Source organism: Amblyomma maculatum, chromosome 11, assembly GCF_055883805.1.
Source record: "Amblyomma maculatum isolate TAMU_Amacu chromosome 11, ASM5588380v1, whole genome shotgun sequence".
NCBI classification, from domain to species: domain Eukaryota; kingdom Metazoa; phylum Arthropoda; class Arachnida; order Ixodida; family Ixodidae; genus Amblyomma; species Amblyomma maculatum.
In genome coordinates this window covers 157,997,996-158,024,887 of record NC_139354.1, presented here as the reverse complement: position 1 = coordinate 158,024,887, position 26,892 = coordinate 157,997,996, and the positions used below count along the sequence as shown (strand labels likewise).

At 45.3% G+C, this 26,892-nt stretch overlaps 1 pseudogene across 1 annotated transcript in view; it reads right to left on the bottom strand.

Moving 5' to 3' along the window:
• The window catches only part of LOC146175265 (trypsin-1-like), a 78,512-nt pseudogene that overhangs the window by 25,921 nt on the left and 25,699 nt on the right, over positions 1 to 26,892 (bottom strand). Inside the window, exons 2-5 of the transcript XR_014702174.1 lie at positions 24,610 to 24,740; positions 22,625 to 22,763; positions 19,295 to 19,409; positions 9,988 to 10,142 (exon numbers count right to left, since the gene is read on the bottom strand). The product of XR_014702174.1 is annotated as a trypsin-1-like (transcript). The remainder of the gene's footprint in view (positions 1 to 9,987; positions 10,143 to 19,294; positions 19,410 to 22,624; positions 22,764 to 24,609; positions 24,741 to 26,892) is intronic.

The following is a 26,892-nucleotide window of genomic DNA, read 5'->3' as shown; positions in this document are numbered from 1 at the left end:
TACGTGCATCCTTTCTCCTTTCCCTTTATAAATCAAATTCATTTTACTCTGCCGCCAGCTGTCCGGAATTTGCTTATTCGTTATGACTGTTTCCAAAGCTCTTAACAGCGTTTCCTTACTTCTTGGACCAAGTTCATTAATCAGCTTGATCGGAATTGGCATCTAGTGGCATCATGTATGTCAGCCATCAAGCGATCGGTTGACTGCTTTATTTTGCTTTGGTCGAGGCCTCCGATACATGAAGTTTATTTTGTAGAGATGATTCCCCTTTTTGGTCGATTTCCTCCTCAGATACCCGTGCTTTCTTTGCCTCTCTGTGTTCCCTTGAAGCTGTCCGTTCTTGTTCAATGGCTTCTGTGATTTCCTTATTCCACCAGCTCCGTGGCTTCCTCTTTCCACTCCAGTGGTTTGCTACTTCAACCTCATATATTTTTCTCCTTATGCGTAGTTCTACCTGTTCATAATCGCAGTCTTCCATGCGGCTTTTTTCTTTGTGCTTCCTCAATGTCTGCTGCTATCTGCTCTATTTGATCGTCGTTTACTTTTGCGTTTACTTTTTGTCTAAGTTCCATTTTTCTTTTCATCAAGGGCCCCATTGCTGACAAATACGGTTATGATCACTTCCAAAACTACACTTCCCTTCTTCGTCTATTAGCATTTGGAGATTGGGCTCGTACCTCCAGGCTGAAGAAGACGTTCCTGAGCTTCGCGGCGTCGTCCCACTGATTAAACGAGGCGACCCGTTCAAACTGGACGAGCCAGTCTTCGACGTCTTCATTCTGACTGCCGTGGAAAGGTTTAGGCAGTCGTGGGTTCTGTAGAGTGTTATAAGTTGGAGCTTGCAATGACAAGTCGAGGGGCGGCTGCGGTGGTGAATTCCAACGGCCCGTGCTCAGGTGGTAGGCCTAGGTTCCTCCGGCGAGCGCGGTGCACAGGAGTGTCGACTGGCACAGGACTTCAATCCTGAGCGTTCAGAGGAGTGCGGTACATATACTGGGATCGATACCTTGCGCCGACACCAAAATATGTCCAACAGGGCAAGACGTGAACGACAGGGCTAAGCTGTAGGACAGGCAGCATTCCAAACACAACGCGCGAGCCGACTTCAGTGTCCTCTTCTTTCAGACGCAGCAAGAACATAGGAAAACCAGATGGCAATATGTATTCTTTGTAGTCGATTGCGTCATTTATCGCCTATTTTCAACAATAACAATCTGGAAATTTTACAAGCTGATCTAAACAAAATCTAGAAATGGTGCTCCGACTAGCTGGCTTACGCAGTTATACGTTTCTAAATGTAAATGGATGCATATTTCACGTAAACGCTAAATTGCTTCTTTTTCGTATTTACTCCACTCCAGCGTTCTGTCACTAACCAACTCATTTATGTACATTGGTGTCGAAATAACGAAAACAGTACCTTGCGTAGGTCACATCTTAAAACTCTCTGCTAGCACTTCCAGACCACTTTGCATCATTCGAAGATAGCTATATCCCCTCCTTCCATCAGACAACTAGCTTATTAAACCTGCGTCTGCTCTAAGATATATATGCCGCAGCAATATGGAGCCCCCATCAGGCTTACTTCGTCCAGCCAGTCGAGGCTATCCTGAACCGCTCTGCATGCTTCAAAACTTCCCAATATACAGCACGGCTCAACGTTACTAACTTGAAATCGTATCTCTGTTCTGAACTCTTCGTTATTTCTGGGAAACTAGCAATGCTTTGTCTTTTTCAGAAATTATACTTCAGTTTTCAGGCCCTGTGCGAAATGTTACTGCGCGCTCCTTTCCGCTCATCTCGCCGATTGTTCAACTGCTTTAGCCATTAGCGTTTGTACAGATCTTCGAGCGCCTTCAACAATTTTTTCCTGCCCATCCCCATATAAGGAATAGAACAGTCTTCCCGAAGGAATTATATAATCTAATCCTTCCGAATTTGGGCACGTACTAACTGACCATTTCAAACTGCAAGAGCCACCTTTCCTCGCGCTCTTCTCGATGCAATCCTACTTGCTTGTAGTGTTGGATCATGATGTGTTCTTGCGTAGTTCTCCACTGTCTTGCCAATTTGCCAGTTCTTTTCGATATATTATTGTTTTTATGGCCGTTTAGTGTCTTCATATTTTTGCCACTGTTGTTTTAATAACATAACAGTTTCTGCTCCGTCGGTTATTCTTACTCAATATCTGCGTTTTTTTTGTTCACCTGTTAATTAATGACTATTAAAGCCGTTTTCCTCCCCCTCCCCCATATGTATTGTCCGTAATAGGACCTTAAGGAATAAATGCTGATGATGATGATTATAGGACGCGAGACAAGGGCAGGGTTCGCCGCTAACAAGGCGATATCGTTGTATCTGATTGAACAGCTCATTCGACGTGCTCGCAGCTTTCCTCGCCAATGCGGCAAAAATGAGCCCAATAGAGCAATACCGGCTACCGGAGAGGAAACATTGAAGAACACGTGATATGGGGAAAAATACATTTGCCGATACGTTCCCGCCACAAAAAGTCATCATTTCTGATCCTCAGGCGTAGACGTTGAAGTGCACGTATCGAATCTTTTTGGTGTTTGTGAAGGGAAAGTAGTGATTTATTGTAAAACTACACAGCACAAACGGTCTTACCGAGACTACATCGGCACTCGGAGAATATTTGGCACCGATTATGCTTCGATGAAAAATGCGAATTCATCCTTCCACGCTTCACGGGTTTTACGCCGTACGCGTACGCGTTTACGGCCGTGAAGAAAAAATTAGTGTTCGCTTTCACCTGACACAAGATATCATATTTTAGTCTGCATTTTTCCTTTCCAAAACGTACTTTTGCTAAAAACAAGGATGTAATCGGAAAGGTGCAACACCCTCAGCACAATGCGCGTTATTTGATAACAGTGGAATCTGTTTTAATCAAATTGGCGCCAACCATGCAGACCACATGAAAGGAAGAAGACGACACGCGTCTGCTTTCTGTCATGTGGTCTGCGTGGTTCGACGCAATTTGTTAGTCCTTTCAAGTGGCGCCAACTACTAGCCCAGAAAGCGTTGTATTTAAGTCGTCAGTTTTTCTAGAAACGATTAAGAGATCTGTAACGTTGCGCGCAATGTTTAAATGCAATTTGTCCTCCTCGTCATCAGCCGGACTATACCCACTGCAGGGCGGAGGCCTCTCCCATATTCCTCCAAGTACCCCAGTTCTGCATGAGGTGCATCCAATTGTCCCCTGCCAAATTCTTGACCACATTCGACCCTTAACTTTGTTGCTTTTCTTGGAATTCAGTTTGCTCCCTAAGCAACCATCGCTTATCCACTCTTCGCACTACATATCATGTCCATGCCCATTTCTTTTTGATTTCCACTGAGCCTACAAACATTAGCCTATCAATGAACTAGCGGTAAGGGTGAGGGCAGAAAACTCCAGTATCTCACTCCAGAATAGATATTAAGCTGTATCCAAAGATGACAACATTAGCCAAGAAGCAATGAGCAGTAATTTCAGATATTACTGAGCGCGCTGTAGAAATAAGCTGCAGAATAGTAGAGAGGATACCGGTAAGCTTTCTAAGGAGACGAAATATTGGATTAAGAAAAGCCAAAGTATGAAAGCTGCCAACCCAACGGACCAGATAGAACTGGCAGAGGTAACAAAGCTAAACAATAAGCGCAAATTAGCCGATATAAGGAAGTATAACATTGAGAAAATGGAGCATACTGTAAAGAACGGGGAAAGCTTTGAAGCGGCGAAGAAGAAATTGGGCTCTAGCAAAAATCAGATGTATGCGCTAAGGGACCAGGCAGACAATGTCTTCCCGACTATGGACAAGATATTCAATGTAGACGAGAAGTTCTATACCGATCTTTACAGTAGCCAACGTAGTCAGGACAATAGAGATTGGCAGTACGGAACAACAGTCAAACGTTCCGCCAGAGACGAAAGCAGAAGTTATAAAGGCTTTAGAAACTATGAAAAGGAGGAAAGCAGCTGGAGAGAATCTGGCAATCGCAGATTTGTTGAAGGGGGGGGGGGGGGGGGGGAAAGCAGCTGGAGAGAATCTGGCAATCGCAGATTTGTTGAAGGGGGGGGGGGGGGAAATCACGCTAGGAAAACTGGCCACCCTGTATACGCAGCTAACGATTTGAAATTTCACCGGCTAATCATCTTACTATCATTTACGTAGAGGGTACTTACTAAAGTTCTCGCTCAATCAAGGCAACCTTAGACTTCAGTCAAGCAAAAGATGAGGCAGGTTTTCCAAAAAGGGTACTCTACAATCGAATATATCCATACACATACCATCCACAAGGGTACAGAAATATTCTTAGAATATAGCCAGCCCTTATAGATTAGCACTGATTGATTACAAAAAGCATTTGACTAAGTAGAAACTTCGGCGGTGATGCAGGCACAAATCAGAGTGTTGGCGAGCCGTATGTGAAGTACTGGAAGGGGCTGCATAATGGCTACATTCAGTGGATGCAGAGCAACCATATTTCTGAATAAAAGAAGTAAAAAATCCCTATACAGAAAGGTGTTGGGCAAGGAGTCTCGATCTCTCCAGTACCATTCAGAGCTTGCTTAAAGGACGTACGCAGAGACTTGTAATGGGAACAATTAGGGATAAGGGTAGAGGGAGACTACCTCAATAATCTGCGATTCTTTAATGACATGGCCTAGCTAGGTAATTTAGGGGACCAAATGCAATGCGTGATTGATAATCTAGATGGAAATAGCAGAAAGGTAGGCATGCAAATGATTATGCAGAAGACTAAGATAACGCTCAACAGCCTAGGGAAGGAGGAGCAGTTTACGTTAGGTAACGCTGGAAGTAGTAAGCGAATACGTCTAGTTACGACAGATAGTAACCGCAGATCCGGATCATGAAAATAAAATAACAAGAAGAATAAGACTGGGATGGAGGGCATTTGGTAAGCACTCGCAGAGCAGCTTAGCACTAGCAGCCTACCGGTATCGCTCATGGGGAAAGTATACAACAGTTGCATCTTACCTGTACTCACCTATGAGGCTGAAACATGGAGGCTAACCAAGAGAGTTGTACTTAAGTTGAGAACGTACTCAGAGATCTATGGAACGAAAAATGGTAGGGTAACGTTACGAGATAGGAACCTTGCAGAGTGGGTCAGAGAAATAACTCAAGTTACTGACATTCTAGTGGAAATCAAGAAGAAGAAATCGGTGTGGACAGGACATGTAGTGCGAAGAGAGGATAACCGATGGTCGCTTAGGGTAACAAACTGGTTTACCAGGATGGAAGCTTGGGCGAGTTGCTGACGGTTTTCTTTCAACATAGCGCTAAACAGACAGGGACACAGCGAGACACACGGGACGGGCGCTAACTTACAACTGAACTTGTATTGCATGAAGAAAGGCAATATAAGCACTATTTAAACAATGAAAAGGACACATGAAACGATTGAACATACAAGGAAGCAATCAAACAATGTTATCGTCGAGAGACATTCACAGATTGGCAGAGAGAAATTTCATTTCCTTGTCAGATAAAAACACGGAGGCGGTGCTTACACACGTATCTTCTTTTTGGGATAGTATATTGAATGCTTCTACGATTTCCCTGGTGAGCTGGTCTTTGTGCCGATCAATGACAGAAGAGCTTTTAAAATCAGGATAACAATCAAGACACTTTTTTGTTTTACCATCTTTTTCTTTTTCATTGATGTGACCAGCCAGATGCCCTCTCACACCATTCCTGACATCATTGTTAAGTTCCCGTAACCGATCATTGAGACAACCTGCCTGTCTGCCCTATGTATTTCCGGCCGCATTTTAGTGGTATAGAATAGATTACATTCTTTTTACATGTGACATATCGGTCTTTGTGTTTCTTTTTACACCTTATGGCTTGATTACGACGAGGGCTCACGCGATTACATAGAATTGCTAACTTGTCTGGAGCGGAGAAAACCAACTCTACTTGCACACGGCTCATTATCCTGTTAAGATTATGGGGAAAGTGTGTGGCAATAAGGAATAACTGTCAATTTTTGTTGGTCTCTCTCTTTGTTTTCCGGTGTCGGCTCTCTAGGTTCGGCCTTTCCGAACTCAGACAGGGTATGCTTCAGCAACGTCTGAGCGACAGATACCAGAAGATACGGCGGGTAACCTGCTTCCTTTACCCTGTTGCACTGATTAAGAAAACTAGATGCCTTACAATGTGTATAAGACGTTTTGAGTCCATTGGAAAAGCAGAGGTTTGCGATGGCACGTTTCACTATCTTATAATGAGCTGAATGGAACAAAAGGACCGGTTTTTCGCACCGTGGTTCATAGAACCAGCAGGTGTGATGCGCCTGTAGGTGTATCTTTACGTCCAGAAACTGAATGGTTACATCTGCTGGCATCTCATGAGTTAGGATTAAAGGAGATAGGGCCGTGCAAAAGCACTTTAAGATTTGTTGTGCAGTCCCATGAAAGTTCTGGTGAGTTACATTCGTCAAAACCAAATAGTCATCTACATACCGAAATATTTTAACCATAGAGAAATCCTAGAATTTGAGCTAACTGTGTCCACTGAAGCCAGGAAGATAACGCCTAAAATTGGTGCGATGCAAGAACCTATCGGAACTCCGGTTTTTTTTGAAGGTGTATGGTTCCATCCCAGGAGCAAAACGTCGAGGACAGGTACGTTGTAAGCAGTTAAAGGAACCCTTGCACCGACACCCCTGAGGCGTTTTGGAAGGGTGTGGAGCCATGACGGTCTATGCACTGTTCAACGCACAAAAGTAACTTGTCATGGGGGATAGAATAATATAAATCTTTGACGTCAATAGAAAAGGCAAGTAACCCATCAGTTCTAGTTTTCAGAAGTTTTACTACGTCATAGGAACTTTTTGTTAGATACGGGTACTCGACATTAAGCATCCTTATTGCTTCTTGAGAAAGGTCGATATCGATTTTTGCCATGACCCTTTTTCGGATATAATTAAACGAAGGGGCAATCAACCTTATGAGTTTTCGCTGCGAAAAACATATTCACTTTTTTCTATACTCTTTTGAAGACCACATAAGTTCAATTTGGAGCATAACTGCATCGCTTTCTTTTTCACAGATGCTGTAGAGACACTTTTCTTGTCAAAGACCGAGTTAATGGCCGAAGAGGCCTTGGTGTCGAAGGTGGCTTTAGGTATGACGGCAAATCCTCCTTCTTTGTCGGACATCAACAAGCAAAGCGAGTTCTCTCTTAAATAGGAGACTGTGCGGCTAATAGCAATACTATTACATCTGGCATGCCCATACCGCTTCACAGCGTCCATACCCTCGGAAATGCATCTGTCTTTCTCTGAGTCGGGAGCAAGACGGGAGGCGTGTTGAACAATTGCGACCAGTTCTGGGGGTGTTTTCTTGGGCGGAAAGGCGAACTTTGGTCCTAGTCCAAGTACACTGGTCACTTCACGAGGAAGGGAAATTCCGTCTGTGCAGTAGACGTTGCTCACCCCTATGGATGCCTTCTTATGGAGAAGACACCACAGAGCCGGCCGGCATTGTGGCCAGATGACTTCAGTGGACCTTCCTGCGATGAGGAGGTGTTCCCGGAAGGCCTGTGTGCTCCGAAAAGGCCGCACTCAGCTTGCAGTCGCAGGAGCAGAGCGCTCTTGCGAAGGCGAGTTATGTCCTGCCATTCTGATGTCATGATCCTGCATATCCTGACACCGTGTCCTTGGGATGGCTGATACCCACCAAACCACCACTGCAGTTCAGGCGGTAGAATCTTGTGTCGAATATAGACTTCAAGCACTCTCGATTTGCAGGCAGCCAAGGCAATGAGGGGACTATAGTGCACGGTTGCAAAGACATACATGGAAAAGGGCACTTTGTAGAAGAAATAAAGTTTACCAGGATGGAAGCTTGGGCGAGTTGGTGACGGTTTTCTGGCAACATAGCGCTAAACAGACAGGGACACAGCGAGACACACGGGAAGGGCGCTAACTTACAACTGAACTTTTATTGCATGAATGAAGGCAATATAAGCATTATCTAAACAATGAAGAGGACACATGAAACGACTGAACATACAAGGAAGCAATCAAACAATGTTATCGTCGAGGGACATTCACAGATTGGCAGAGAGGAATTGCATTTCCTTGTCAGATAAAAACACTGAGGCGGTGCTTACACACGTATATTCTTTTTGGGAAAGTATATTGAACGCTTCTACGATTTCCCTGGTGAGCTGGTACCAATGATAGGTTACGGGAACATAACAATGATGTCAGGAATGGTGTGAGAGGGCATCTGGCTAGTTACATCAATGAAAAAGAAAAAGATGGTAAAACAAAAAGTGTCTTGATTGTTATCCTGATTTTAAAAGCTCTTCTGTCATTGATCACCACAAAGACCAGCTCACCAGGGAAATCGTAGAAGCATTCAATATACTATCCCAAAAAGAAGACACGTGTGTAAGCACCACCTCAGTGTTTTTATCTGACAAGGAAATGAAATTTCTCTCTGCCAATCTGTGAATGTCTCTCGACAATAACATTGTTTGATTGCTTCCTTGTATGTTCAATCATTTCATGTGTCCTCTTCATTGTTTAAATAGTGCTTATATTGCCTTTCTTCATGCAATACAAGTTCAGTTGTAAGTTAGTGCCCATCCCGTATGTCTCGTTGTGTCCCTGTCTGTTTAGCGCTATGTTGCAAGATAACAAACTGGATTCCAAGGGAAGGAAAGCGTATCAGGGGGCGGCAGAAAGATAGGTGGGCGGATGAGGGTAAGAAGCTCGCAGGAATGAAGTGGAAGCAGCTACCACAGGACCGGGTTAATTGGAGGAATATGGGAGAGGTCTTCGCTCGGCAGTGGATATAGTCCAGCTGATGACGACGGTAGCAGTACTTATTCCTGGATCAGTTTAGGAGAGAAGACCAAACTTTTCTTTGGACTGTTTTCCCTACAAAAGGAAATTTTCTTATCCTAATGATCACTGCACATGTATTTAATGATAGCCAGTTTTTAACTACCTTTATCCGATCACCACCTTAGGTAAGAGCTGTATGGATGGTGAAGTTGTAATGTATTAGAGAAAGTTTGGAACATCTTCGAGGTAAATATATGTCTTATGTTTCTCTTAAGAATAATGCGCTTTTGCATCCTGTGTTCTGTCTATGTTCAGAACCAAATTTCACGCGTTCTTCACCCAACTTCTGCTGTAGTGGCCAGTTTATTGCACTATTACCAAAAACATTGTATTAAAAGAAACATCAGATGGTTTCCTGTATTTTTAGGGCTCCTACGATATATATATATATATATATATATATATATATATATATATATATATATATATATATATAATTTGTATATTAAAATAAATGTGACGTTTCCATTGAATACATGGCTCATTACTTCCACCCCTATGGACGAGAGTGGCGCTAGTGAACACTCTTCAGGTCCGGTTACACGAGAGCTAAATACAGACATACGCCGCTGTAGCTTAGTTCCTTGAAATTCGTTAGTGGTGAATTGAGATTCAACGTCACGCATGGGTTTGCTTTTGATCTTAGATTCTATTACACCATTTTACAAATTTGAAAAACACTCTCTTGTCATTCGCGAAGTTTTGCTGACTGTTTGGTGCTTTCCATGTGTATGTTACAACGAGCCGCACAATTTTCAACACTTTTCTCCTCAACGCGCTGTAGCAATAAAAAATTTCTCAAAATATTCGAATAATTTCTTGATATAATGTTTATTGTATTCTTCCTCTTGTAACGTTGTCTTTACCTCAACAAATCCTCATTCTGCACCATAATAGTTACAGATACATATTTTCCAGTGACCGGACATTAAAATCTGATTTTAGATAGTGGATAAAAGAATCGAACAACCACCTTTTATGATTTCTCTTCTGAAACCGCATAACTAGTATTTTTAAATGTTCTTGATGAACTCTGAAAAATCATCAGTACCTTTCCTCAGGCTGTTGCAGTATGCGCTGACATGTCATACTCACCGTGCATGCATCTTTGCCAGCAGAGGAGGTACAAAACACCATGGACCTGTTAAAATAGTTTGCTTGCCAGTCCTCCACAAACGTCCGATTGCATTTCGCGTAGGGCAATATTCTTCGATTAATATGCAGCAGTTCGTCGGAACCTCTTGAGTCATCTGGAAAGGAATGACATCAAGGTCTCAGATTCGGTTCTTGCTTTGTGATTACAGGTAGTAAAGTTTCTGCTTTTCTCCCTGTGACATTACAGCGCAGCTGCCGACGTCGTTACAGCATGGCGGTCACAGCGTGAAAAAAGACATATTTATTAACTATTTATTTTTATTCATATTTTATTTATATATTTATTTATTTATTTATTTATTCCTCAAAGGTCTCCGATGAAACATTATGTGAGGGAGTGGGCGTTAAAGGGCAAATAAGTTTAACAAAAATCAAAATGAGATGTTTTCAATGAGCCGCTTGAATATTTTGGGGTCGATGACTGTAGCGACTTCGGTGGGCAGGCCATTCCAGTCCTGGGCTGTGCGCAGAAAACAATTACTGCTGAAAAGGAATAGTGTGCGCCTGAGGGGGGTACTGCGTTAATATGGCTGGAGCGGGAGATTTGGTGGGCTCTTTTTATGTACGGGTTATCAGATGGCAAAGAATGGAAAAATTTATGAAAAAGGTTAAGAAGCGCACTTCTACGCCGTGAGGCTAGAGAGGGTAAGTTTAATTGAGCTTTTAGTGCTGAGATATTCGAATAATAGGAATAGTTTCACAAAATGAATCGTGTTTCTCTGTTCGGAACTGATTCGAGGGTATTAGTAAGGCTATTTTGGTATGGGTCAAAAATAGCATTAGCATACTCTAGTTTAGCACGCACAAACGTTTGGAAAGCAAGTTGTTTAATAGGCTGGAAAGGTTAGTTCATATATAACCTAGAGCACGGTTAGCAGGATTTGTTATCTGATGAGCATGCTGTATTCATGTTAGGTCACATGAAATATGTACACCGAGGTATATCACTTATTCAGCTTTTGCAATCTGGGTGTTATTAATGCTGTAATCGGGAGCAATGTAGTTACGACGGTGGTGAATTGGCAAGTGTACATTTTTAGAGACATTTAAATACATGAGCCAAGTGTTACACCCGTCCTGTATACGAACAAGATCCCTTTGTAACGCGAGAGAGTCAGCGGAACTTGTTATTGCTCGGTAAACAACGACGTTATCAGTGAAGAGGCGAATATGAGAAGAAATATTATTAGGCTGGTCATTAATGTGTATCAAAAAAAGAAGAGGCCCAAGCACCATACCACCTGAAAGCACTGGCGTTAAGGAATTACGAACTGTTGACGGTTATCCAAAAATCTTCGAATTCAGCTCAAAACGCACGAATGAATGTTAAGACGTGATAGCTTTAACAAAATACGACACTGGGGAACCTTATGAAACGCTTTTTCGAAATCTAAGAATACTGCGTCAGTCAGGATGTTGCTGCCCATGTATAAATTAGGTCGTGCAGGAAAAGCTAAAGCTGAGTGTCACAAGAATGATTTTTGCGGAAACCATGCTGATTGTGATGACAGAAATTTACTGACGTTAAAATTTGCCCCCCCCCCCCCCCCCAATCTGAGAAAAAATATTTTCCATTATTTTACAACTGACGCTTGTTATTGAAATTGGGCGGTAGTTACTCGGTGATGAACGGCTTTCTTCTTGAAAATTGGGATGACCTTGCCCACCTGCCAGTCACGTGGGATTGATACCGGTTTGGAGTGAATCCTGAAAGATGAGTGACAAAAACAGGCTACATGGATGCCTAGTATATTTCAAAACTTTGGTGTTAATACCGTCTATACCAGTGGATGAGGAGTTCTTCAAAGATTCGATGACCTTAACAATGCCCAATAGATGAAATGTGACGTTTTGCTTGAGTGCGTGCGTAACGTATGGTGTATCTGGAAAAGTGTCACGCAGTTTATTTGTGAACACTGAAAAAATGTTTTATTCAGAATATTTGCGACCTCGTTGTCAGGTAGAGGAAGTTCGCCGCTGTTACGAAGTGGAATCTGATTAATTTGACTAGGGTTAATGGTCTTCCAAAAGTATTTTGGGGCGCACTTGCGCTTTTGTCAGTTCTTCCATTGAGATATCGATTTAACAAAGAAGAAGCTTGCGCGATAGTCATTAATATTGCGACTGTGGTCAGTGCGCAGGCAAATATAAATTGGGCTCGCGCTTGTTCCTACTGCAAGTGTCCCAGAGCGGCGTTGCTCTGGCTAATGCAGAGAACATTCCCGCATCCAGACCACAAGGGTCCCTTGCCGGATATTTGAGGGCAAATTCAACCTAAATGTGAGCTCTTTATGAGAAAGCCGTAATAGATCCGAAATGGAGCCGCCCACATGAAATCTCTCTGAGACCTGGGGCAATAAAACGGGCATGCCCATAAGATGCCCCACTCGGCCTCATGTAGTTTACGTGAAGGCAGGTGAAATATTAATGAGAGCTCAATTTGGGCCCCAGTGAAGCACAACTGAGGCAGCCTTAGCTAAACCGCTTTAGGTCCCCCATCGGCCGTAATGAGGCTGGAAGGCGGGCGTGCCCGCATGGTACCAAAATCGATTCCTTGTTGGTACTTTGAAGGCACGTGCAACAGCAGGTGGTCTCTAGGTTTCAAAACAGCACCCAGCCCAATTGGGGCTGCCCACAGAAAACTGATTTGGGTCCCCTATAGGCCGTGATGGAGTGAAAGGCAGGCGAGCTAGCATGATACCACAATTGGTCCCTTCTGGAGAACATTAAGACACATGCAACAGCAAGTGGGCTCTAGATCCAAAAAAAAAAAACACCCAGCCCATTTGGGGCTGCCCACAAAAAAATACGTGGTCTTATTTTGAACAGCCAGATATTATCGTTCAGTGCCACCATGCTTGGGTACAGCCACATGTCTGTTTTTTTTAACGCCATTCAAAACTTTTTAATAGAATCAAAATGTCTGCAGGCTAATATGCTTTGAAATTTTTAATCTGTAAATACAAATCTCAATGTATAATTCTCCTTTTTATTTTGGGTTTTCATATTTTACTTGCCCTTTTTATTATTTATCAATGATTTCTTTTTTTTTTTGCGATGTAAATATACATCTCAAAATCTAATATCCCTGCACCCCAATTCATGGCTGATCGCCCTGTGTGGGTATGTGCCATCAAATTAGAGAACGACAACAACAACACCAAAAACCTCTGTAGGTCCTATATTTGCCTTGGCGGAAATAGAAACTAGAGCTTCCGTATGTTCGTCATATTTCTTAAGAATGATTGCTGACGCAACATAAATGTGGGCTGTTGTCGCGAGAAATAGCGCTAGCGTGAATCGGGCTGCCGAATCAATGCAGCAGTGGGTCCTATATTGGCCTTAGCAGGGCTGAACACACCGCCGTTTCCGCACATTATTATGCAAGCAATCTTTCCATCTTTTATTTGTATTAGACGTTGCCCTGGATTACTATTATAGATGAGTTGGATAACAGTTGCTGACATTTTTAGTAAGTTAGAAACATTACGTGGCTTTCGTTCTCACGCTCATGCAAATTGTACTGAAAACACTGAAACACAGTAGTTGCTAAGTGTTGCACCTTATGTGGTTGCTATGGACCACCTGCTGCCACTCTGAGTACTGGCTCTGTAGCGGCAATTAGGCGCCGGTAACCTACCATTCGCAAGGGTGAAGGAACGGGCTAGTTGGTAAATCATCTTGGAAAGCACGGAACCCCTCCGACGGGGACGAGGAACCTGGCGCGACATCTTCCAGCCAGGACGAAGGTTCAGACATGGAGCAGGAAGTCAGCATTGGTGAGAGGCAGCATTCTATTTCTCCTCCCATTGAGCTAGCTCCCTGTTTGCTATGTAAGGGTAAGGGTTGTGAGTGTTTTGCTGAGGCCGATGAGGCAGAGCTTCCCCCCTCGTCCTCACCGTCCCTAAGGTCCGCTTGCTCCTTCTGTGGCGTGGTTGACTGCGAATGCTCTCAGCGTTCCAGTTCCTCCTCGTCCTCGTCTCCTTCCCCCTCCACTTCCGACTCCTCTGCTAAAGAGAAGTCCCCCCCCCCCGACCGTCAGGTTGGGGCAGCCCCAGGTTCTCAATAGGGTGTTTATTTTTCCAGGTCTCTTGCTCCGATAGTTCCGCCTTTCGCGGGTTTTCTTTTCCGTTTATTAGGTTTCTAGGCAGCTTCTTTCTCAACTCATCATGGCATCACTCACATTAGCTACTTTTAACTGTCGTGGCATGTCCCGTCGTCCCAAGCAAGCTGAGATCCTTCAGCTTGCTAGCTCTAAAAACATAGATATTTTGGTCTTGCAAGAGACCTACATCCATCGCCTTGGCCAGATCAGGAGCTTTGACAGAACATTTGGCACCAGGTCTTACTGGAGCTATGGTGCGTCGGGTTCCCGCGGCGTTGGTATTATCCTTATGCCACGCTTCCGCGGCTCGGTTTTGCGCCACTCCAGGGATGCTGAGGGCCGCGTCCTGTCAGTAGACCTTGATTCTGGCATTCGCATAGTTAACATTTATGCTCCGAACAGAGGTCGTGATCTAGGTGCCTTCTACAAGCACCTTGACTCCCAGCTAATAGGTCCATCCAAGATAGTTCTAGTGGGTGATTTCAACTGTGTCCTTGACAGGGCGGATCGCCTCTCTTTTCGAGGCACTCCGCCCAAGGAGCGGGATAGGCAGGGGGCGCGTGCACTTAGGGAGCTGGTCGAGGAGCTAGATTTGGTTGATGCCTGGAAGGTGCTCCGCTCAGGACAGTCAGGGATGACTTGGACTGGGAGGCGCCTTCAGAGCAGGCTAGACCGCTTCTACGTCTCTCCAACACTAGCCTCCGGCATGCACTCCATGTGGTCGGTCCCCTCCGCGTTGAGCGATCACAAGTGTGTCATCCTTCGCTTCAGTGATGGGATACTGGTCCCTCGCGAGAAGGGGACCTGGCGCCTCAACTCGCGGCTTTTAGAGGACCAGGAGGTTGTTAAGGAGGTCTCTGGTATTCTTCGAAACTCTCTGCAGTCCAACCTAGGCTTAGACGGTGTCGGATGGGATGGCATTAAGGCAGATGTGCGTGACTGTTTCAAGGCAGCGGGAATGAGGCGGGCACGTGAGGAACGGCAGGAGATCACCATTGTCTCTGATGTCATCCTCCTGCTTTCTAAGCCTCTTTCTGCTGGCCAAGGGGTCACCGAAGCACTCGCCTCGCAGCGCATCCGGCTCCGAAAATTGCTCCAGCAACGCTGGGATGGTCTTAGGGCTATGGCGCGAGCTGAGCGGTGGGAGAGGGAACATTGGTGCAGCAGACACCTCCTCCGACGCCGCTTAGCGCGCACAGAGACTTCCCTCACTGAACTGGTAGACCCGGTTACGGGGTCCATCTCCAACACTCCGGATGCTGTTCTTAAAGCAGCACGGCAGTTTTATTCCGTCCTATATCAGGCTCCAGCTCCAACCACAGCTACTCTTCCACTTGAATCCCCCTCCAAACCAGTTCACCTATCAGGAGCTCCCTTGGATGAGACAGAATTAGAAGCGGCGCTCAAATCGTTCCACAGAAATCGTAGCCCAGGTTCGGACGGCCTGACTGTTGAGTTTTATGTCAAGTTCTGGAAGCAGCTCAGGAAGCCTTTCACCGCTCTTGTAAACAGGCTCCTGGGTGAGGGGACGCTCTCAGGTACTCAGAGGGAAGGGCGGATCACTCTCCTTTGTAAGGATGAGTCGAGACGCACTGACCTACGAGCCTGGCGTCCCATCACGCTCCTGAACGTCGCCTACAAGCTCATAGCCAAGTGCCTGTCCTCTCGGTTAAATTCTTTTCTTCCAGACATTATAGGTCCATATCAGGCTTGTAGTGTTCCTGGTCGTTCCACTCAGCTTCACGGTTTTGCCCTTAGGGACCTTTTCCTCTGGGCTCAACATAGAAATCTTCAGGGTATTCTTTGTTCGTTTGATCAGGAGAAGGCTTTTGATGTTGTTAGTCATTCCTACTTATTCCAAGTCCTGGAGGAAGCTGGTATAGACTCTGATTTCCAGCGCATGGTCAGAGCTCTATATACCAGGCCAGTTTCAGCCGTTACTGTGCTAGGACGCACCTCCGAAGTTTTTGACGTGGGCCGTGGAGTCAGGCAGGGATGCCCCCTATCTCCTGCCCTCTACGTGCTCGCATTTGAACCCCTGTTACAAAGGCTCTCTCGAGACAGTCGCATAGCTCGCTTTCCGCTCCCGCCAGGTTCTCCACCAGCTCCCATCTTTGCCTATGCAGATGACCTAACCATTGTCGTCCCGGATGAGGCTTCTGTCTCCTCCGTTCTGGATGTCATGGAGGTGTACTGTAAGGCGAGTGGGGCTAAGGTTAATAGGTCGAAGAGTGCCACCCTCTATTTTGGGTGTGCACCATCCAGTCCTCAGCCCGCTCATGGTCTTCCCGTGAAGGCTGAAGTCTGTCTCCTTGGTTTTTATTTCAATTCACAAGGCCTTTCAGATAGGAATTGGTCCTCTGCTCAAGAGAAAATTGAATCGAGGGCAAGAGAGTATGAGAAGCTCTTGTGTCCGCTTACGGCTCGAGCCACTATCACTCGGTCCCTCCTGTTCTCGGTGCTGACCTATGTCGCTGGCGTAACACCTTTGTCAGCACGGACGAAGCTTCACCTGGAGCGGATCCTTTTCCGTTTCTGTGGAGTGGAGCTCCTGACAAGGTCAAAAGACTTGTGGTGAAGCTGCCTAGGGAGAGGGGAGGCCTCGGCATCTCCGACCTTGGCATCGTAGCCTCAGCCTTGCACGTCAGGTGGACCCAAGTGGCATTGAACTCGGACATGCCTCTGACTCAAAGCCTGACTTCGTTTTTTCTGAGTACTCGACTCCGCCTTTTCGCCCAGAGCACATATTCTCATTGCGTGCCACGATCGGGCTCTCCTTCCCCTTTTTATGCTCAGGCAGCTACCTGCCTTGAGCGTCTGCGTAAGGAGGAGGCGGACATTGATGTGGTTTCGGTTCCCTTAAAGGAACTAGTTAGGCTTCTGACTCCCAGTCTCCCCCCTCACCTCCGTCTTTACGACCTCGCTAATGTTAAGCCCAGCTGGCGGTATATCACAGCGGATTTTTTGGAAGCAAGCAGAGCGTCCTTTATGTACCGCTTCGCCAGGGGAGTCCTCCCCATTAAGGCGCCGGCGTTTACACGGACCAGCCTGCGACCAACTTGTCCGACTTGTGGTGGTAGAGAGGACACTGTGCACATATTCTCGCAGTGTCTCCTTCCTGAAGCGCTTCTTCGTCGTGTAGCTAACCTCTTCCAGCTTCCGGGTATACCGTACCAGACCGTGCAATACCTGAACCCGTTGCCAGGCGTGGCCGTTAACCAGTTCGTCCTCTTGCTCGTAGAGTGCGCGTACCAAGTATGGCTGGCACGCTGCGCGGCCGCATACAACAGCAGAGTTCCGGGCCTCCATGAAGTAATTGCAAAAGTACGGAAAGAGGTCTGGTTCTGCCTGCAGCGGGAACGTCGCATTCTTGGCGAGCAGAGGTTCTCGAAGATTTGGTGCGGACCGTCTGTGATTTTTTCGGTTAAGGGTGGAACACTCTCTGTGTCATTATGATTTTCTCACAGGGATTGGTTGTCCTTAGTGACACTTGTGCTGTCATGAAGGTTCGCCTCGTCGGCTCGATGCCACGATGGCGCTGCAGGCCGTCTTTGCGTTTGATGACACTCACTCCTGTGAGGGCATCACGCGGCGGCCCCCTTGTCCGGGTAGGACCCTCACCTCGAACTAAAAAACTCTCCCAGACCCCACTTGGCCCTGGGGGGGACTTTGCCGGAGGTGTTGAATGGATGATGATGGGCTGATGAGTTATGTGTGACTCTGGGGCACGACACCTCCGGGTGTCAATCCCCCCCCCCCCCCCATCTGACAACGGCAAAACAGCGCACTTTAAAACACGCACGCAGAAAGGGAACAACAACACAGCGCTGTGTTGTTCCCTTTCTGTGTCTGTGTTTTGAAGTGCGCTGTTTTGCTTTCCGAAATCTACCATTCACAGCCCCTTAAGGCCAGGAGCAGCCACCCCTCCAATCCAATCCTCGCGCGTCTTTTTCTACTTCTTCTTTCCTTTCTTCTCTATTTTCTTTTCTGTCCGTACTAGGCAGCGGAGATGGCTCACCAACAAAGCCCAGTAGCAGGCCCGTGGATTTTCTTTTCCTTCTTCCTACAGTTGCAACAACAACATTATTACTGTTCAGAAGACATCTCCACCGTCTGAATAAGACGGAACAAGAAGTCATTTAGGCTAGATTAATGATATTGTTATGCCGCGTAGCGGCTTACTGTGAAACAGCAGAAGCAGAATAAGAAGAAGCAGAGGAAGCGAGGCGCGCGCTGACTGATCCGGGCTTTTTAACCGTATGCGTACGTCCTTCATTCGACGGTCGCCTGCATTAAAACCATTTCATCCGTTACATTTGGTAGAGGTGCTGGGCCCTGTGTCCCATCGCAGCATCACTCCCCCGCCGAAGCGACAACCCCGTTTGCCATCCCCACATCGCCGCTTTGGTTTTCCACCGCTGGGAAACTAGGTGGTGCGACCGATGGAGGTAAGGTCGCCGGACGGTCAATTTCACGCATACCTCAGCTGCACCTCCACATCAAGTTAGTAGCTTCAATATGAAAGTGGCAATACAAACTGAGGATATGCTTCGTCTACACAGTTCTGCAACTTATAAAAGCCAGCAGGAATTAGAGAGTCACGTGACTTCAGTAGGGTCAGTTGTTGGGCTAGTTGTTATGCTTGATCGTAGTTTTCAGAGGAAAGGCGAGCACGATGTACTTCAGCAGAGTTAGTGGTCCCTGTGTCTTCGAGCTGAAAGCTATGAGCTTAAATCTCATGTGAGCTCTGGGTTATAGTTTACAAGACGAAATGCACTGATAATTGAAGGAGTCTGGTTTAAAGAGCGAAATCCATTGACCGTAGTGCTACTCTTTCGGCATCTTACTGAAAAGTATTCCATGAGTACTTAGACTTGTAGGCATGAAGCAGCTCTTTGTGTGACTGCTGCATTTACATTGGAAACATTATATATTAATAATTCATCATCAGTTCAGAGTTGCCATCTACTTACTGTAATAATGTTTGTCTCGCTCTGTATGTTATAGTTTCTATGACCATGTGGATTGCCGTCTTCTCTAAACTCATTTTTCTTTCATGACCCTTTGCTTAAGGTAAACGGTACACAGTTAGTCTTGGCGCACGTGAATTTTCAAAAGGTGAAAAATTTATTATTAGCTTACTTTCAAAGGTGCCACCCCAGCCGGCAATAGTCACAGGCTTCCCAGTAAGCTTCATCTCGGCCTCTGGTAAGCACACAGGTCTTACGAAGCGGTCTATGTCCACAGACCTTTCGAGCTGGACGGCAGAAACAGAGGTCGTATATTAAACTGCCATCTGACACCACCGATGCAAAATTGTACATGAGGCGTCCCTGTACTGCGATGGACCCCGGCTGCTGCGGCGCGGCGCTAAATATAAAATTGCAGTCTTTTGGGGGTGTCATTTATATTTCTGCGAAAAACCCGAGATAAGCAGACCGCACTTTGTGTGAGAAACATTTTCATTTTTAATTTGTTTTGGTTAACTAGGACATAATAAAAAGAAAAAAGGACTTAGGGTATCGCTTTGATGCTTCATTGCACGTTGCCCAATATCATGCACATATAGGCTTCGGACGTGGTGTGGCGTTTTATTTCTACTTTGCTCAAAACATCAAGAACTGTCATGAAGTAGATGTAAGGGCTCTGAATGCCAAATGGCTTCAAAAAGTACGCTGAGATCGTACAGCGCATGTCGCGTATAACATTTTTACCAAAAGCCGAAAAAATGGCAATGGGTATATCTTTTAAACATTTCTAAGTATGCACAAGGCAGTAAGAGGCAGTTTCGCCTCCCCATATTGTACCACCTGGGAGCCGCCGCATCAAATGTCCTAACCGTAGCATTCGCGGTACAACCGCGGGCAATTGTTCTGATAAGTTCCTTTTGTGGCGCCAACTTGGAGCCGCCGTGTGAAATGGCGGATGTTTGGCCCTGTGTCCTTATTTTGAGAGGCCGCCGTGGTTAAGACGCTCGGCTACTGAACCTCATGGGTTCGAGTCCGCTCCAATGTGTTTTTTTTTTATTGTTAAGGTGCTACTAAAGGTCTTCATCCGTCAATAATCAGACATAAGCTTCAACCATCTCTTTATTGGCTGGCAAACTTTAATTATGGAGATTGGCACGTCCGATCTGCTATAATGGACATAAAAGTGCTTAGTCATTTGGAGCGCCGATATAAACGAACGGCATAGGTCGGACAAGATTCCTTGTCAGTCGGTGGTCGTTAGAATATGGCTGCTTTCTCAATAATGTACGTAATTGATGAGCCCAAATTTACGCAGAAGAGGCACGGAAAGGTGTTACACTAACAACTATTTTATTCTTCTTGGCAACAAAGCATATGTAGACCTCCGGCTACCACATATGCAAGCAAACAAAACACAAAAGACAGCAAAGTCGCGAGTAGAGGAACTTGTATTCGGCTTCGTACAGCGAAACGAAGTGTCGCTAAACGCAGTCTTTAGCTTTTTTATCGATATGAGAGGCTTCAAAAGTGCCAACCGCGCGTTTTCACTTTTGCTTCTGCCAAGTAAGCACGTCTTATCAAATCATGATGCACATTTTCAAGCAAGAATTTGAGGCAGGAGACGAACAACTTTGTCATCTATGTTCTTAACATTGAGCGCCTCATCCTTCCCTCATCGAGCTGATTATGAGTTGCCAATGCGAGGTGCCAGAGATTCAATAAGAAGTAAAACTAGATGAATAAATAGGTAAAAACTGTTTCATAAGAGGTGGATCAGGCGATGATTTAAGATTAACTTGTATTAGGTAGATGTATGTATATACTGAATTCTTTATGAGTATTAATAATAATAATAGAGGGCTATGGAACGAAAAATGGTAGGGGTAACATTAAGAGATAGAAAGCGTGCAGAGTGGGTCAGAGAAATAACTCAAGTTAACGACATTCTAGTGGAAATTAAGAAGAAGAAATGGACATGGGCAGGACATGTAGTGCGAAGAGAGGATAACCGATGGTCGCTGAGGGTAACAAACTGGATTCCAAGGGAAGGAAAGCGTAGCAGGGGGCGGCAGAAAGTTAGGTGGGCGGATGAGATTAAGAAGTTCGCAGGGGTCAAGTGGATGCAGCTAGCACAGAACCGGGTTAAGTGGAGAGATATGGGAGAGGCCTTCGCCCTGCAGTGGGTATAATCAGGCTGATGATGATGATGATGATGATGATGATGATGATTAATAATAGTAATACCAATAGGAGCGTGTGGCGATGTGGCGCCGATTTTCAGACATGAGTTTTTTTGGGTACCGTAGCTGCTGCGCCGGTATCTGTCCCTAATTCGTTCTAAATTTTTTTCTCACCTAAAATGTGCCTTCAGAGGAAGCGCATGTGGGGGCGAAATTACGACGCCTTTGGCTGCGGTGCACCTTTCCGCCTGCGCTGTTTTATCTGTGGCGCTCGTCGCATGACCACTGCGCGACATCGACTCCTCTTGACGCGGCATACCGTGGGTACGCCCCACGGTTACATATATGAGACCCGCATCTCATCATGATCATCATCTCTGGCCTGACTAGACGGCAAAGGCATCTCCCACATCCTCTTACTCACTTTCGGCCGCCTCCAGCTACGATCACCTTTCTTTGACAATCAGTCTTTCACCCTGATAGACCACCGGTTACCCTTCCTTTCCATTACGTGTCCCGCCCATCCCCACTGCTCCATAATTTACACTAGTATGTCAATAAATCAAGTTACTTGTCTGAACCACTCGGAACGCTTCTTATCTCTTAACGTAACACATACCATTTTCTTTTTCAGTTGACCTCCACTTAGGTAGAAACCTTTCTTTAGCCTCCACTTTTCTTCCCTACAGGTGAATGCCGGTAAGCAATTGTGTCTAGAACTGCTCTTTCGAGTCTCAGTCCGAGTGGGAAAGACAATTCTGTCTTGCCATCCTCCCGCGAGCATGGCCTAGTTCGAGGAGGCCGCTAAATAGGATTGGTTTGGTTTATACCTCTTAGCGTCCCAAAGCGACTCAGACTAAGGGACACGTCGCAGGGGAGGGCTGTGGAATAATGTTGACAAAGTGTGGTTATGTAATGTGCAATGACATCGCACAGCATACTTGTGCCTTGTTTACACGCATCAAAAAACGGCCGGAGTTAATATCGCGTATTCGGTCCAGCAGTCGAGTGCCCTAAAGCTTATGACGATCAGCGGAGCCAAGAAATTGCAACCTCATGCACCAGCCCACCCTGTTGTGTACTCCGCCTTCGCAAATATTCATTCTTTCACCTACTCCCGATTTCATGATATCGCAGTGAATATCTTTCTTAAGTGGAATTCAGTCATCAAAAAGCCCGTATTTCGAGCTATAACTCCCCGATTAAAAAAAAATGTCAGAGAACAAGACAACGAAAAGACACTCCGTATATACTTCTGTATCTATAAAGTGTTCTCTAACCTCATCATTTGAGAAAAAAAGTTGACAAATTTTGGTACATACCTTCAACAACGCAATATCATTCTCGATGGTGTCTTCATCGTAACCTGGGTGCAGTATCACTTCTTCCACCTTTATGAAAGGTCCTTGCTTGGGTTTTGTCGTGTTGTAGTAAACGACAACGCTGTCAGCCTTTTTTGCTCTTACTTTCCTTAAAAACAAAGCATAGGAAGGACTAAACGTTAATATAAGTGTTCATGCAGGATATTTTTGAAATAATGACGCCTTAGCTCGAAACAAGTCTACGTTTTCCAGCGAAATATGAGGTTGAACACAGTGATCGGCCTCTACTAACTTTTATCCCGATAATTTTGCTCATTACCATCCACCAACTGGCCTTCAGCGCTCTTCGTTCTCCCAATCATTGCTATAATATTTATTTTAAGAATCATCCATAAACTGCTTTGAAGACAATAAATACTATGCACATCTCTGTGCACAATGGCGAATACGGTGGAATGCAATGTGTTAAGTACACAGAATAAAGATAATATCACTGAATGCAATGCAACAAATTGACAAACAGATCAGACGGGCTACACAATGAAGCTGGAGGGCGACACGGGTATAAAAATACTTTCGCAAAACCTGTTCAACTAAACAAGGGACTGCACACCCTGTCAATTCCTTAACAGTACCGCGCGAGCGTCCAGTGCGCGGTGCAGCGGCGCTGAGCCGAAGCAAAAAAAGGAAATCGGAAGAGCGAACGAGCAGGGGGGCGTAATCATGCTGATTGAGTGAGTGTCGTCTGCTTGGCTGCTGTGGAAGCAACCCCTTGAATTAAGTTTCATGTCCGAGTCCTGCGAGCGCTTGTTCTATCTGATGTGTGCTTGTGGCTTCTATTGTTGCGAACTTGTAGCATTCCAATATTATACTTGTTCCATTGGCAAGTACGGTCTCAAGGAAGTTTTTTTTTTTTTTTTTTTTAAGGAATGCATGCGCCGATATTTACTGTCCACAATAATAATTTCTTTCAAAAGTAACGATGCCAAAGTTATTGGCCATGTTATACTTTTTATTGCAAATGTGTATACTTTAAAAATATTTTTCGCTCTGTATACACATAAGGCGGATGAAAACAAGCAGTGACAACGTCTTCGGGCGCCGATGTCTACCAAGCCTACTGTGGCAGAGATTGCTCGTACTAATCAGAACAGCCGAGCAGGTGAGGCTTACCGCAGCAGCAGCAATTGTGCAAATGCCCTCACTTGATTTGCCATCGCCTGCATCTTCCCGGGCAGTCGACGGTCGCGGGGTACTGCTAAAGAATTTGCCGTGTGTACAATGCAAATAAACGCATGTGTTGCTAACAGAAAACATTCCTGTACATGTATTCAGGTGCACGTGTCCTGCGTAGAGGGCTCATGTTCACATTCTAGCAATATGTGCACATCACTTGTTTCAGGCGTGAAGGTCTCTGCCATAGAGCCACGCTCATTCGTTTGCATCCACCACTGGATAAAACTTCCGCGTTTTTGCTTTATAGCATTGTAGCACGTAGTGGCAATGACTCTTTTGAGGTGCAGGAACGCAGCGTTCACCTTTCCGTGCCATGACGAAATTGTGAAACTTCCCACCACGCTTGAAGCTTTCTTAGCAGGACATATGTCGTCTTTCTCTCGTTACGCTGTGTGTTTACAGTTGCTCGTAAACGTCAGTCGGTGCACACAAGCATTCTCGTTTCCGAGGAAGTTGTCTGTGCAAATGATGTCAGCCCGTGAAGTGTTGCAAGTGTTAGCGCTCCAGGAACTTGGAAGTTGGAAGCTGCAATTTTTATCGATTGTGTTTTAGCGCTGAGGGAAAAATGTAGCAAGGTTGCAATCATTTTCAAGAACCGGCCACGTAAAAAACAAGCAGCTTAATAAGAGCCCAGATAAAGACGTCAAGGAGCCCATATAGTACTATATGTATTTGAGTTCTTGACGCGATTGTAAATGCCACGGAGAAGCTTTTAGTTACGGGCCGGGTCGTATGTACTTCGGCAATACTGAGTGGTTACTCACGGGTCCATGCAGCAGTGCGCCGCTGTGAGAACATAGTTGTGAGCAATCAGGCTTCCACCACATGTGCTGTATTCCAGGTATGTCAAATTTATGTAGAATGTACTCTCTATGTGCACCTAGGAGTAAGATAGCAAGGTGAAATTTCTAGCATGTAACAAACCTATCTTCAGCGCCAAAACATTTTTGTTATGTTCGAAGGATAGTTTCGCGTATATTTTAAAATATTATGAATTAAAAATTTAAAGCAAGATTTCCAAACAACATTACGTGGTGAAATTAAAACTTGTTTTTATATTGTTTTTTTATGCAGACGCAAAATAGAGCAAGAGTACTTAATGTAAGCAAAGAACTCAAGAAATACGAGTCAAAACAGATCCAGCATAATCGCTACATATTACCAACCTTTATTCATACTATGAAGAGGGTTTTGTGCCATTATATACAGCGAAGTTGATCGGCCGTGCGAACCTTCGCAGGACAATTACTGTTAGGTCGCACAAAACTCACAAATACTTGGTGACTGTAAAGATATTGTAAAAACAAATTGGAATAAGTCTCCTCTGCCCCTTTTCATCTTCATTAAGAAGTGCTTGATATTGGGCTAGTTGGAACATCTTCTCACAAACGCTGCGCTGCTTATTTGTACACGGACAAAGGAACTGGACAAACGCTGAGGTTTGCGCAGTTGCGCTTAAACTCAGCGTTTGTCCAGTTCCTCTGTCCGTGTACAAATAAGCAGCGCAGCGTTTGTGAGAATTCATCTTCATCTATAGGTAGCAAGTGAATCATCGTGGCCACAGACTTCCTTAACCGCTACGCCGAAGCAAAATCGCTGCAGCATGGTTCTGCGACAGAAGACACTAAGTTTATTGTCGAACAAATTATCTTTCGAAACGGCGCTCCAGAAGTGCTCATCACGGACTGGGGAATGGCATTAACGGCAGAGCTGACGCAAGCCATCCTGGAATGCAGTCGTACAATGCAGGCGTATAAAAGATGGTGTCTTCTGCAATAAACTCAGTTGTTAGTAGGCGCTTTTTCTATTCCTATTCTGTTCCTGCTATCATGTCCTTGCGCCGTCCCATTGGTAATAATGATGTCCGTCAGCGTCAGAGGCGTCGCCGTATCGATACTCAAAGCCATGAAAAACTTTTTTTTAAGCATGCCAGCCTCGTAAAAGTATGAGCATGTCTCTGAGAGATAACATCATAGTCCGCACTTCCCTTACCATAACACTGTAATGATCCCATTGAGCTCTAAACCTTCACCTGAAAGAACTGTTGACTGTGGCAGGACCAACTGGTCTCATAATCAACATCATCATCAGCCTGACTATACCCACTGCAGGGCGAAGGCCTCTCCCATATTTCTCCACTTACCCTGTTCTGTGCTAGCTGCATCCACCTGACACCTGCGAACTTAACCTTATCAGCCAACCTAACTTTTTGCCGCCCCCTGCTACGCTTTCCTTCCTTTGGAATCCAGTTTGTTACCCTAAGTGACCATCGGTTATCCTCTCTTTGCACTACATGTCCTGCCCATGCCCATTTCTTCTTCTTAATTTCCACTAGAATGTCGGTAACTTGGGTTATTTCTCTGACTACTCTGCACGCTTCCTGACTCCTAATGTTACACTACTATTTTTCGTTCCGTAACCCTCTTAGTTGACCTCAACTTAAAGGTCCCCAGAAAGGGGTCACCAAGAAGGGTAAACAACGCCATAACACTGATACTTATTGAACCACCCATCATTCTCCCGAAAAATTTTCGATCTAGCTTCTGCAACACCAGAGAAATCGGCGATTAAAAATGACCCTTCCAATTTTCCCTCTCAACTCGTACGCTGAAGGGAGCCATAAAAAAACAAAGAATACAAGCAAGTTCAAAGCTCCGCCCAGACATACGTCACTTCGACGAACTTCCGGTTGCCGCGCGCTCGCTCGCTGGCGTACTCCGCCAACCCGTCCTCGCTTGCACACGTCTGAGGAGTTCGCCAGTTCGCGCAGCGACGGTTAGTGTAACCGCGAACCCGTGGTTATCCTATATTACAAGGCGGACCAAACCATGGTTGCACCACTAACCGTGGTTACCGCAAACCGAGCTTGACGACCTCGGTTTGCGTCGTTAACTGAGGTTATGACGGCGTCTGTTGACGGAACCTACTCGTCGGCGCCCGAGTGCGCCAAACGTACGAGCGGGTCTGCTTCACAAAGTTATTCATTTGCCCACTGTATCACGTTTAAAGACCGATGTATAGATTATGGTGCC